This window comes from Chinchilla lanigera, unplaced genomic scaffold (assembly GCF_000276665.1).
Source record: "Chinchilla lanigera isolate Chin_1 unplaced genomic scaffold, ChiLan1.0 scaffold00032, whole genome shotgun sequence".
Taxonomy (NCBI): domain Eukaryota; kingdom Metazoa; phylum Chordata; class Mammalia; order Rodentia; family Chinchillidae; genus Chinchilla; species Chinchilla lanigera.
The window spans coordinates 22302499-22314770 of record NW_004955433.1 but is presented as its reverse complement, the minus strand read 5'-3'; the positions used below and the strand labels follow the sequence as shown (position 1 = coordinate 22314770).

Sequence of the window (12272 nt, the reverse complement as noted above, 5' to 3'; positions counted from 1 at the left end):
CAGCAGTCATCCTTCTTACCCTTTCTCTTCTGTTTCCTTGTCATTACTCTTTTTTAACTTCACTTCCTCTGTCTTTATCTTTTCCTGCTTCCCCTTTTCTACACCCTTCCCTTTCTGCTCCCTTATCTAAGAAAAGGCCTCAGCAGACTGAAAAGTCATCAAATAACTGTTACCAAAAGCAGCCCAAGAGTGGTGGCTACAATGGAAAGTTCTGAAACTTGTGAAAATATAATGAACCACTAAGATTAGTTTAGGATTGATTTATGTGGCTAAATAGTTAATATGCTCACAAGGGTTTTAAAATATGAGGCTTGTGATTAATATTTATAGATCTAAGTGATGAGCAATGACCACAAAGAAAAAAAGAACGAAGCCTGTTGGGATGACTTAGAGCTGAAAACCTCCTGAGATGAAACAGGACGGAAACAGGGGTGCTGGCATACCAGGTCAAGTGAGTTGCTTTAGCTGCTGATACAGAAAAATCCAGAATGGGAGCTCTGGGGGAGCTTGCATCCTGCATCGAAGTCATGAAGGGCTTGGGGCGATTTTCACCTTCCCGGAATTCATCTCACACAGCTGGACTGATTCAGGTTGCAACGAGCTGGCGAATTGATGAGAGCACAGAAAATCCAGTGCATGAACTAGTAACCTATTTAGAAAACTCGTGAGAGAATCAGAGTTGTCGGACACTTGGCAATTGGAGGGAAGGCAGGGGCAGAAAAAGACTTCTGAAAGAATGGGTGCCAGTCCAGTGTTCCTGGGTGGAGCCCCTGGAGGCTGTGACATGCAGAGTCAGCCCCTTTGCTGCCCTGTGAGAGAGGAAAAACATCTGTGGTCACAAGAGCTGCCCTTGGTAGTTCATGTTTCTGGGGACTTTGTCTCCCTTTGACATGAGCAATTTATACACATTCCACTAAACTGAACTCTAAGCAGAATGTAGCATGCTGTCTTGGAAATTTCTCATTGCTAAATGACTGTTTAAGAGCTTGTCATCAATTTATAAACATAGATGCAGAAGGAGACACTTATTTCAAGAATCGCTGGCATTTTGGCCTTAAAAAATAAAATACAGAATGATTATTCACTTCAAAAAAGCATTTCTTCATTAAAAAAAGATTTTAGAATGAACAACATTTTAAGAAGTTAAACAAAAACTAAAGACAGAGGAGAAAAAGCAGAACTTTCAAACTTTATATTTTTACCAATATGTTCAGTGCATAGATTAAGATTTTCCTACACACACACACACACACACACACACACACACACATACACACACACACAATTCCTGCTCTACTTTTGCTCATTTATTCATTCATTCAGGTAGAGCCTAGTGAGAGAAACAAAGAAAATGGTGTCTTAGTTTTCAAATAGAGGAAATTTTCACTTCTTGTGTTTGTAATGTTCATTAAGTTTCATGAAAATAAAATGTTTGCCATGGAAGATTTAGAAAGTACAAAAAAGAATCACAAGGAAGGAAGTGAGATGCCTATAATCTCTCTACCCAGAAATATTCACATTGGGAATATTTATCTGTTTCCTTCCTGCATTTTGGGGGATGTGTGGGACTGTGGGCGTGCATACATGGCTGAGAAAGGAATTCCAGAGGAAAAAGGGAGAGAAGGCGACAATGATCCTAACATTAGCAGGACAAGAGTTTTTCCAAATCACAGGGAGTTTTGGATTTTTCCTTGAGGTGGATGAACTATGGGCAAGTGAGTGCTGCAACTCAGGCCCTTGGGGTCCTTTCTCTTGTGACTCACATGGGTAAAGAATCTCTGCTTGGCTGAAAGTACATATTGAGGAACATACAGTGAATAACTAAGGGCTTATCGATTACTTGGTGTAACTAGTGTTGATCAATAATCAATATCAATCCTGTACAGCATAGGAAATGCGGTCTTAGGAGCTGCAACTCAGAAGATGGGCCCTGGCAAAATGGGAATAGTGTTCTGAAGAGGGAGAAAAGGGGCAGGGTTTAGGAAGGCATGAGCTGTTTGGAAAGAACCATGATTCACACAGGCAGGCAGTGAAGTCCCTATGTCCACAGTCTGCAGGTGCAGATCCAGAGCTAGTCGGGCAACCAACAGTTTAGAGTCTGTGTAACAGAGGCTTGTGCGACCATCTCTAGATTCCATTTTGGAATGCTCTGTCTCTGGCCAAAGCGATTCCATCTTAGGTAGACTTTTCCAGATTCACACTAGTCATGTGCTGTGCTAAGTTCCTGACACAGGCTCTACTCACTCTCCTACTCACTCTGTGGATAAGGACTTCAAGTTCACACTTTGCCCATGATGCAGCTGTTGATGCTTTAAGAAGTGAATCGGGCGGTCAGAAGCTCACCCTGCTAGCTAAGGAATGGCAGAATTGTGAGGGGAACCCAAATCATCTGACTATAGAGTCTTGTGTGGAGGAAAATCGCCTGTTTTTTTTATTCGCTCAATGACCGGTGCTTCTGTGACCTCTGTAGGAATTCCCTCCCACCTCAAGCGATTCTCCAATGATTCTGTAGTAGACACCAACAGGGCATCCTCTGATTCTATTCAGTTCTGACACTACCTACCTGGAAGTAGTGTCAGATTCCATGGGGTGAGGATTCAATCTGACAAGACACCATCCGCCCCCCTACCATTTCTGAACCCAGTGGTCACCACAACTTGAGATCGGTGCTTCTGCCCCACCAGCTATAAAGTGGCATTCTCACAACCCTCACCTTCAATCCTATTGATTTACGTGAGTGACTCACAGAACCCAGGGAGACTTATTTAGTGGCTTATTACAAAGGATATTTCAGAAGATCATCGTGAAGTGATGCACAGGGGGAGGTTACTTGGGGAGGGACATGGAGCTTCCATAGTTTCTCAACATGTGCCAGCCTGTAAGTACTTCCACAGGTAGCTATCTGGGAACTCCCAAACCTATTGTGTTTGGCTTTCTATGGAAGCTTCATTATGTATTCATGACTGATAACATCACTGGCCACGGGTGATCAACTTGACCTCCAGCCCTCTTTCCTCCTGGAGGTTGGGGATGGTAGGTTTAAGGTCCCCATTCTCACACCATGCCTTGATCTTCCTGGTGCCCAGGGGCCCAAAGCCGTCAGTTGATTAATTATCATACAGTAAAGACTCTCTTATTACTCAGGAGATAACAAGGACTTTAAAACTACACATTAGGAAACCAGGACAAAGAGCAAGTATACATTTCACAGTCTTATACTCTCGGTGCAGTTCTCTGTGGTTGCATAGCAAAGCACTGCAAAATGCAGCAGCTTACAGCAACTCCTGTTTTACTCCAGGGTGGGATTGTGTGGGTCAGGAGTTCGGGCAGAGCTCATCTGCTCAGTGGCTGAGGTCACGGAGTGGCTTCCAGCTGGTGGTTGGAGATGTCTCAGGGGAGTCAGTTCACCAGGACTCTGTTCACTTGCTTTGTGGCTTATTGGGGATGCCTGGCAGGGTGCGCTACACTGGGCTATTGGCCTGGGCACCATTGTGTGTCCCTCCAGGAGGAAGGTCACCCAGAAGAGTCAGATTACTTACTTGGGACCTGATGTCTCCGGGGGACACTTGCAAGAGGCCTGAGCAGAAGCCGCCAGTCTCTTGTAACTGAAGCTTAGCATGTGCTGTGGGCCACTTGACTTCTAACATTTTTCCGTTTACTCAGTAGTCATGAAATCCTCTTAGAATCAAAGAGAGGGACACAGACTAACCTTTCTCAAATGATCTTTGGCCATTTGATGTCTACTGCACACCCAACCCTGTACTTAACTACTAAGGATAGTAAGAAATTATCTTTGAATTTATTGCTTGTCTGATTGGTTGATTATTTGGTGTATCAAATAGGTATTGAACATCTGTCAAGTATTTGACATCAGGCCATCACTTGTAGGAAGACAGGGAACCTAAGGTTTCCACAGCAAGTATATGTACTCTCCTGAGTGGGACGACAGCAAAAGGATGATTCGCACCTAGGGGGGTGGGGCTACGGACGCCTTCCAGATATCCTGAGGAAGAATTTCCTACCACTTGAGAGATGAACAGCCAGAAAACATACCTTCTAACAAAGGAGGGAGAGCAAGTCCCCGAATTTGGAATGGATGAGGACTTCATAATATTTGGAACAAAAAAATGACCAATGTGCCAGGAGGGGAGGCAGCAAAGGTGGGATGGGGGTCCCAGTGAACAGAGAACTGGGCAGAAGCTGCATCACCCAAGGCCTAATAGATACAGAAATTTCATTTCATCCTAAGGACAAACACAAGCCACTGGGTTTTGGATAGAAACCTGGCACAACTTAAATCTGTTTGTCCTTCCAGTGGGTCAGCCAACAAGTGCTGTGTGACTGTGAGCCAGATGTTAACCTCTTTGGACCTGTTTGCCACATTTGTAGCAAAGGAGTTTGAATGATTCAGAATGATCGTCTCGGCATTAATATTCTCTGTCTCTGCATGTCCTTTTGTGCACTTTCACATGGCATTGGCTCCTTCTGTATGAGATACCCTTCCTAGTAGCCTCTTCAGCTCTGGTGTCCCAGCTGCATCTTCACGGACTCGTGCGTCAAGGCCAGCCTTGACCGACCAAGACATTTCATCCCACAAGGAGCCCTGAGCAGATGAGAGGAAGAAGCAGAGATTAGAAACTCCAGGCCTTGCACATTCCAACGGGGCTTAACTTGATTTAAACTTTTGACCTGTGATGCTTTCCAGCGGTTTTGAAGTCATACATCCTGTCTTGATTAGATTCACCCCCAGAGTGATGCAGAGGAGGCTGCTCCAGGGACTGGCATGCTGCCTGAAGCTGGGGTTTGCAGTTCCTGGCTGAAGGTAGCTGCTCCTGCCAAGCCCTCTGCTCTGTCCCTCATCCCTGTAGGAAGGGTGCAAGGCGTGCCTTCTCCCCCCATCCCTCCCTCTCTCTATCCCTCCCTCCCTCTCTGTCTCTCCCTCTCCCTCCCTCTCCCTCTGTGTCCCTCTCTCTCTTTCTCTCCCTCTCTCCTTCCTTCTCCCTCTCCCTCCCTTTCCCTCTGTCTCTCTGTCTCTCTCTCTCTCTGTTTCCCCCTCCAGACAAAGACCACCTTGTCAACAATCTGTTTTGACATTGTGGAGAAAGAGTCAGGGCAGGAGAAGAGCCCACGTCTGCTTCCTTTGAAATAACCTCTCCCAGGTGGTGGGACTTAACAGGGAACTCAGAGGCTTCTCCAATTCCAAAGTACACAGTGAAATAAATGAGAACCAAGTGGAGCTGAGTTGGGTAGAGGCAAAAGGAGAAAATTCGGCCCTGAGGTTGTTTTTTCTTTCTTTTTTTTTCTGGTATGAAATGCTAATCAGGGCGGTGAAGGAAAAGGCATGTGCTCTTTTTTAAACATGAATTTCCAAACATGGTAGCAAATGATCTGAATTCAGGAAGCAGCTCTCCATAGACAAGAATGGTGATCATGCTCTGTCGATTACCATGCCTGAGGTTCAGATGTCTGTGGGCATAAGAGATGGAGGTTGTGCTAAGTAAAAGCTAAGTTTCTTGAGCTTTGCTGCTGAAATGAAGTACAGCACTAACTCTATTTTTGCTGTCATCCTTCCTTTTTGTCACTGAGCTCTGAGGGACTTCCTATGGATCCCAGGATGTCCTGGGTATTCATTCATAAGCCAGATTGTGGCTGACGAAGAGAATCCAGGGGACACACAAGTGTTGGCACCAGACCCTGGTCCTCTAAGGAAAATCTCCAGTCAGGAGAACTGGCATTTGCTTCCGTCTCTGGATGAGATGTTACCCGTGAACAGGGAAGCCGGGGATTCTGTCAACATGAGCATGGCGTTTTGGGTGCTCTGCTATTCCACCTACTGTTTTCCTAGGGTGACTGGGGGTCTGTTTATTTCTACTTTCCATTTTGATATGGCTTATCTTGCCAGCCCATTTTTATATGCCAATGCATACAAGTTTGTTCTGTGGGTAATTCTGATGGAAAATTTGATGGGTTGGCCAGAAACACTTCAGTGGGGAAATTAAAAGTAGTAATTTTAAGAGAGAAGAACTAAAATGACAGTTTTGATTATTTCAGCTACTTCAGCCCAGGGCATTGGTTAGAGATGGCATTTCAGGATTTCTTAATTTTGAGTTTTTTTTTTGTTGTTGTTAAATTGCCATTGCATCTGGAAGAATTTTTCACCCATCAGGGAACATGCATGAGCTGGAGGATGCTTCATTGCTGGATTTGTTCACTAGATGGCATGGCACAGACTAGCTGAGAAGCACAGCCTCAGCTCGGTGGAGGGAGTTCTCAGCGACCCTGTGGAATATGAACCATCTTTATTAATTCATTTGGGACTAATAGCAGACCCTGGAGAGTGTAAGGAGTAGGGGGACTTTTGATGTGCAGGCTCAGTGTCTGCAGTCAGTTGGGAGAGATTCATATGGCCAGACGGTGCCTTGTAGATCATCCTGTTCACATCGTGGTTTGCAAACTTGTTTGAAGCACTAAAATACTTTCTCAGTAAAATGTTATGCCAAGCCAAATATGCAGTACGGTAATAGTGGAATTATTGTGGTTGGTTTCTGGAATCCTTGGGAATAGAGAAATGTTGATCTTGCCTTTCTTTCCTTCCCTTCCTCCTTCCCTTCTTTCTTCTTTTTTCTTTTTAATTTTCTAGAATTGGAAACTGAATACTAGAAAAGGCAGGATGTCCATAGCAGATCTTGGCCCAAATGCAGTCTACAGAATAATTTCCCTATGAAACCACGTCTGTGTTTATTTAAATCCCCGAAGTTCCTATTAAAGGGGTCGCCAAAGGAAATTGTTTCAAACTCTCTAAGGCAACACTGTCGGTGGACAGCTACACACATTGGTCAAATTCACAGAATGTTTCTGTTTCCTCCAGTGTGCTGACACTGATCATAAATTCAGAGCAGGGCAACAGTGACGATGACAAGTGTGTGAACTCCGGGCCAGATGCGGGACAAATGCTTTCATGCATTATTCTATTTCTCTTCACAAGAACTCTGTGAAGTTGCTGGTATTTCTGTCTCTACTTTACAGATGAAAAAAATCAGATTCAGAAGTTAAACTGTTTTTTTTAAATTGAAGTACTGGGGTAGAACCCAGGGCTTCTGCTCTGAGCTAAAGTCTAGTTCCTTCTCTATCCCCTTATAAAATTTTAAGACAAGGTCTCACTAAATTGCCCAGGCTGTGCTGCAATTTTCCACCTTCCCATCTCAGCATGCCAGAGTGCTGTAATTAGTGTACCACCACACCTGACCTAAACTTTTTCTACCAACTAATATATTAGGATACAGGTAAAGGGCTTCCAACAAAGAAACTGTAAAATATAAGGGGTCAAACATCGTAGAAGCATACTTCTTTCTCATACACAAGCCCATGGGAAGGTGACCCAGAGAACCTGGGGATACATTTCAACATGGGGCTTCCATCCTCCCATCCACTGTGGGGGTTTTAGTTCATATCATCTCCCAACTGGCAGAGCAGCCAGACAGCCAGTGAGTGGTGGAGCTCAGATGTGAACTAAGGCTCACAAAATTCTAAAATCTGGTGTTCACTAACTGCTGAACTAAACTGCCCCATTATTCTTACCTCCAATCACAAAAGAATAAATATACTAACAACAGACTGGTGTGTGTGTGTGTATGTGTGTGTATGTGTATGTGTGTGTGTGTGCGTGTGTGTGTGTGTGTATTACTACAGATTGAACCAAGGGCCTTTGCCAATTGTCCAAGTGGGACTTAGAAGTGTGATACTCCTGCCTCAGCCTCCAGGAGTGCTGAGCTTAGAGGAATGGGCCACGACACCCAGTTGGAAATGCTTCTGTCTTAGGTGCTGTCATTACTTGTAGTAGCCAGCCTCCAAGATGGCTCCCAGTGTCTCTCTCCCATCTTCCATCCTTGTTAAGTTCCTTCCAGCACTGCGTGGGATGTTCTGGGCACACCATGGATACAATGGATAGTGGCTTTTGAAGAGACTAAGTCTGAAGCACTCTGAATTTTCTACTTAGCTATTAGTTGAACTACTGCTTGTGGAGTGGCCAGATGCTAAATTGTCCCCATGGTGAGGAGTCTAGTCTCTCCAGCCTGCAGCACCAACTTGACAGCATGTGGTCAGCTGCCTCGGAAGCAGATCGTCCAGCACCACTCTTGCTCAGAGAACTGTCACCCAGGCACAGTCTTGAAGATAACTTTTGAGAGTCCCTAAGTGAGAACAAAATGATGTAACAAATGTTTATTTTTTTATGCCATTGCATTCCACAGCATTTTGCAGGGCATCAGTAGGCTGAGACGTTAGTGAGGAGGCTGACCAAGAGGATGGGTTTGTTCCACACTCAACCTGGGCCGCCTCCTCCAGAAAGCCTTCAGGATCGCAGCAGGCATTAGTCACTTCTGTCTCCTGTGTCCTGACTCCTTTGCCCCACCCAATGCCGCTCAAGCTGAAATTTGTATTTTGCAATGTAGTTTTCCACTCCAAACTATGGTCCCTTGACAACAATGTCTTGTGTTCAGCTTTGTCTAATAACACTGAGTTAAATTTGGGTTTCAGTGAGTAAATAAAACCTACTACCTCTCAGTTCAGCTTCTGTGGTTTATAATTTTGTAAAAAATGTAGACTCTAAAGATGTTGTTTTGCTTCTCACATGAAGCCTCCCAGTCACTTCTTGTCTCAATAACAGGCTTTTAAAAATACTCTGTATAAATAAAAGATAAATCTCCTAAGGGCCAGAGATCACGCTGGTTTAGGAGCTTTAACAAACAGTTGGCACCTCTGGATTCTTGGAAATCAGGCCCGAGATCTCATCAAAACAAACATCCCCTGGAAACCCCTGGAGCTGGGAAGAATTTTTTGTTAGTTTGTTTAGGAATCACATTTTCTCCTGTCTCATTTAGAAGACGAGTGAGGGAGGCTGGGCAGGAACTTGCCCGCCTGGGGTCGCTCTGCTCTCTGGCCCTGGGACCCCACTTCCCGAGGAACCTACCATGTTTCTGAAGCCGCCTCCTCTCTGCACACGTACCCAGACTCACAGGTATGCTCTCAGAACAGAAGATGCAGCTCATCTAAATTTCCTTCTGATGCACTTAATTTCAATCTGCTTTGGCGAGGAATTGGAACTCCTTCCACATCCTTTTTAAAACCTACATATTGTTTTCAATCTTCAGGCCCTGGGAGGTTTGAGGAATTTGTGCAAGTTACATGGAATCTAGTTGCGGTTCCACAAACAAAGAGGATGGAATGTTTTCAGGCATGATTGTGGCTTAACAAAGGAAAAAAACAAGGTACTTTGTGAAGGTGCTTGTTGATCCTTTTTGTCATGTACATCTGTGTCCCTGTCTTGATGGAGCCGTGGGTCAGAAGCTCAGCATGGCCTTAGCAGCACCTTTCCTCCTTTGAGACTGTGAAAGTACTGCTGCGTTTTTATATTAAGGAACCAGAAGATTTTCCTTTTCTGCTTGTTTTCATGTGGACATTAATTGACTCACATGGGACAGTGCGCATGTGGCAAAGATGATAGTTATGAAACAGTTGTACGTCAGGGCCTCATCAGAGAGGAGGAATGTAAATTTTATCCTCCATTACCTCCCCCCAAATAGTGTATATAGTGCCTCCCAGATGGGAGGTATTCATGTCTTGATTATATACAATTCCCGTACTTTTTCTGACTTAAGATTGTGTTGATTCACATTGTTGGTTGAATAATACTGTAAGTTTCTCTGTCTTGTTTTGTTTTGTTTGTTTTTAGGGAAAGAAATTAACTACATTAAATTTCTGCATCAACTGTAAAGGGGCATTCAGAGTCTCCGATCCTAAGGAAAATGGACAAGAGGCAACAGCTGTGTATTTAAGGATAGTTGGTAAATCCTGTGAGAGACTAAAGCTCCCTGTTCCTGAGGGTGACTTGGATGAGCTGCGAACAGAGGCGAATGTGCTGGAAAAGGCTTGCGGGACTCATTAATGCAGGTGCTTGCAACACGGGGACCTTGAGAACAGAAATGATGTCACGTCCACGCTGGGTCCCCAACGCTGGCTCCATGCCTCGCACCCAAACTCCCTCGCTAATTATTTGTCAAATGAATCAAGCACGAGAGATGCGATTCCTGATCCCTGCTGCTTTTTGCCCCACCCTCCCCTCGTCTCCACTTCTGAAGGCTGCTGCAGGGACTGAATGAGATTCTGTTCCTGCAAGGCCTGGTGCCGCATGAGTTTTCAGGAAACAGCTGCCAGCTCCTCCAGTCCTTCTCCGCACTCCCTGTCCTTCTCCCCTTTTTGCCTTAAGATCCTGCGACAGAAATTGAACTTTGCAGACCAACTCCCCACACCCTTCGTTAGGCCCTTCTTCCTGTGAAAGAATGAGTTTGTTGAGTTTTCTGAAAAGCATAAGGTACAGTAATGATGCAGGCAGGAGCTTAGCTCCTTTGGGGCTGGGCAGGGACAGGGACGAGCACCACAGCGGGCCTCTTGCTTTCATGCTGTCCCCTCCAGCCCTTCTCTACCTTGGGGTGAGCATTTCCAGTGTCATCCTCATGTTGGCTCCCTGCTCTACATGGAATGTGGATCTGTTCCCATGCAGCTATGCTAAATTTTCTCTTCCTGAGACTCCATTTTCTTACATGACCCCTCCCAACCTGCGGGCCCCTGGCTTGAGGCCTTCTTTGAGCCTCACTGTTTTCCAGCTGGAGTGGCCCCTGTGGGTTACCCTGGGGTAGCCCTGTGCATGGCACCACTTTCCTGAGGACAGGAGGTTGGTGTTTTCAGAGTGTAGATTTTTGAAGACAACTTTGATTTGCTTAAATTCATGCAGATGAAGATGAACCTTGTCTGATGGGCAGAGATAAGGGTGCATTTCCCAAAGTACAATGGAAGTCACAGAAGATTTCAAAGCAAGGGATGACAACTTCAGATGCATGTATTAGATCATGTAGTCGGAGCATTCAAGGGAGAAACAGAGGCCATAACACAATTGAGGGTTTGGGTTTGATGTGTTAGTACTTAGCATCACTCTCTGCCTTTCCTTTTATCTTTGCTCCTCAGCTTCAGAGAAAGTCAGAGATCTCTCTCTCTTGCTCTTTCTTCCTTTCCTCCTTCCTTTCTTCTATCCCCTGCCTCCCCTTCTTTTACAAAAGTCATTTTCTGTGGTTTTGGCTTCCATACATGGTTCTCTCTCCTTGACTCAGAAATGCCGTCTCATCCTTTGCCCTAGAAATCTAAGAAAGGTCACAGTTTCCCACTGGGGGAGAACTCTATAGTATCTCACTGATTTGGACTCTGAGCTCTTTCAGCACTGCTGTGTCCAGATTCTAGTGTTCAGTTCACTCTGTTTAAACACTTGGGGTGCTTTCCGTTATTATATTTGGACCCTGCCTGAGACAACAGTCTGTTGAAGTTGGGCTTGTAACAGATGTGGAAGCCTGAAGAAGTTCCTGGCACAGTCCTGAGTAAGAGGAGACAATTTGGAGCTATCTTTGATCATAATCTTACCAAGAGTTGCAATTCCTCATCTCCTTGCTCTAAAATGTGTTCTTTGCCAACCTAATGTGACACCGTTTGGAATAATGTTCATAGATTTCAGATATCATTAGTTCTTTCAAGGCTCCAGGTAGCCCATCGCTTAGCCTATGGAGAATGATGCTTGGTCAGACAAGAAGGCTTTCATTTACCACTAATTTTCATGCTCCCATGAATGGACATGTATGAGGAGCAAAAGTCCGAAACAGTATGGAGAAAGGGAGAGAACACGAGCCTGAAAGTTAACAGACCTTCTGTTTTGTTCCTTGCTTATTTTGGCAGGGTTTCTAACTAACTGTGATCTTAGATGAGTCACTTTCCTTATATAAGGTTCACTTCATCCACTTAAATAATTTGGGTTCTGACCCAAATCCACTATCTTCCCACTGCTTGAGAGCCTGTGAGATTGAGCCCCCTGACTGGATGGGTTCTTGCACTATCTGTACCTGATCTGTGATATTAAAGCCTTCATAGATATTAATAACCTTGCTTCCATTTGAAAAGCTATGAGAGCACAGATGCATTTTGCAGGCCCCATCTTAGCGTTGCACCCAGCAAATCAAATATCACACATTAAATGTCCTTGGCACTCAGTATAGACAGAAGCCCTAGCCAGACATTGCAGAGAAGGTTGGTTTGTTCACCATTAAGCAGTTCAAAGTCAGACCCTCTGTGTTTGAAATGAACCAACTTGCTTCTCACCGTCTGTTTTCTCGGCCCTGGAATGATATACACTTTTATTTCCACTTGTAGCCTAATTCGTTCCCAGAAATACGCAC

General features: G+C 44.7%; 1 long non-coding RNA gene across 2 annotated transcripts in view; it reads left to right on the top strand.

The window, feature by feature from the left end:
* LOC106148926 overlaps positions 1 to 10082 on the top strand; it is an 84510-nt gene extending 74428 nt beyond the window's left edge. For both annotated transcript variants that reach the window (XR_001234699.1, XR_001234698.1), the window contains 3 exons: positions 8880 to 9016; positions 9150 to 9266; positions 9731 to 10082. This is a non-coding gene — a long non-coding RNA (uncharacterized LOC106148926). The remainder of the gene's footprint in view (positions 1 to 8879; positions 9017 to 9149; positions 9267 to 9730) is intronic.
* Positions 10083 to 12272: the final 2190 nt, after the last annotated feature.